At 36.6% G+C, this 1,595-nt stretch overlaps 1 non-coding gene across 1 annotated transcript; it reads right to left on the bottom strand.

Moving 5' to 3' along the window:
* Positions 1-672: 672 nt before the first annotated feature.
* On the bottom strand, positions 673-744 carry TRNAP-UGG (transfer RNA proline (anticodon UGG)). Its single transcript has one exon. It is a non-coding gene; the product is annotated as a tRNA-Pro (tRNA).
* Between the last annotated feature and the right edge of the window lie 851 nt (positions 745-1,595).

Here is a 1,595-nt window from a genome sequence, read left to right as displayed (position 1 = left end):
GTAAACTTATGGGGTAAAGAAACCAATTTTTGTTTTCATTTGTGAATGAAGACTGACAGACGACTATAGCAATGCAATAACTTGGGTAGGTTTAGATCAGGTTCATCAATAGTTGGAGGGGAGTGTTTGAATCCATAAGATTACCAATTTGAATATTTGAGTAATTATTCTAACCCAAATGGAAGCTCAACAGATAAGAATAGGAAGCCTATTAAGTGAACATAGCAAGAATTAACTTTTGGTTGGTCACCTGGGATTGCATTTAAAAATAGGCAAGAAGATAAAGCTCTCGGTGAAGTACTGTTGGGTTTGAATTTTGATGACCCAAGTCAGATATTGCATGATTAAGATGCTTCTCAACATTGTTGAGAAATAAATATTATTCACTGGCTAGGGGTCCATGGCAATGTGGATTGATATAGGGTTGAGAGAGACGTGTCTTTGCCACAAACAACAGAGATGAAGTAAAGAAAAAACAACAAACACATGGTGGACATGGTAGGTATGGCGCTGTACAGTAGTGAATGATAATTCCCTTTTAGTGGGGATGCCAAGTAGATTGCAGAAGATAACAAAGAAAGCAAATGAATAAATGATTAAATGATCCACTACCTATTTTTGCTTAGTCATAAAAAATGTTTAAAAAAAAAAACAGAACAGCCAAATAGGGGGGGGGCATTCCGAGAATCGAACTCGGGACCTCTCGCACCCAAAGCGAGAATCATACCACTAGACCAAATGCCCTTGTTGAATATTGTTAGAAAAGTAGTTATTAAGTAGAGAGGAGTAGGTTCATGCGGAGATAAAATCTTTTAAAAGTAAATAAGGACGATTTTTAATAAAGGACCACTGGTAAAACACTAAAACTCCTAATATAGTTCCTTCAATTTTTAAAATACTTAATTTGGTTGTAGACCAATGGTTTAAAACTCAGTCCAAAGGTTGAGCTGCTTTTCAACGGGTCAGTAGTTCATCCATTTTGGTTAATGGATCGAGTTCACATTTGTGCCCCACATGAAGGCACCCCACAATGTTCCATAGCATATCCCCGCCGTGTATTGAAAACATTTCTCGATGATAATATCATCATTTCTGTACTATCATCGAGAGGTGTTCTCAATACACGGTGGGAATGTGCTGTGAGACGTTGTGAGGCACAGATCTGAACTCTAATGGATCAGTTTATGATGTTATTAATATAAAAATTCAAAAATAAAATAGCACAAAAAACCACTAATCCATTACATGGGTCATGTAGGTCAACGGTTCAACCATTTAGATGAATGGATAATTTAGCGAGCCAACGGTTTTTCATAACATAACAGGTTTGAGGTTGACCCAATCCGGCAAGCCATTTGATCAACAGGTCAAATGATTCAATTCATCTCTAATCCGTTATCTTCAAATACTGTCTTTACATTAGTAAAAACTTGGGTAAAGCCACATGGAAGGAAACTGGGTCTAGAACCACATTGGCCCATGAGTTGGATTGGGTTGTGGATGCCATTTGGTCTGTTGATCAAATCTTTTATTTTTGAGATTCTTTTTTTTAATGTTTTCACCTCAAAAATTTTTATGAATTTGCAGCATAAATG

Source organism: Nelumbo nucifera, chromosome 4 (genome assembly GCF_055504915.1).
Source record: "Nelumbo nucifera cultivar China Antique chromosome 4, China Antique-T2T, whole genome shotgun sequence".
Classification (NCBI taxonomy): domain Eukaryota; kingdom Viridiplantae; phylum Streptophyta; class Magnoliopsida; order Proteales; family Nelumbonaceae; genus Nelumbo; species Nelumbo nucifera.
The sequence above is the reverse complement of the archived record's forward strand: the minus strand, read 5'-3'. Positions and strand labels throughout refer to the sequence as shown.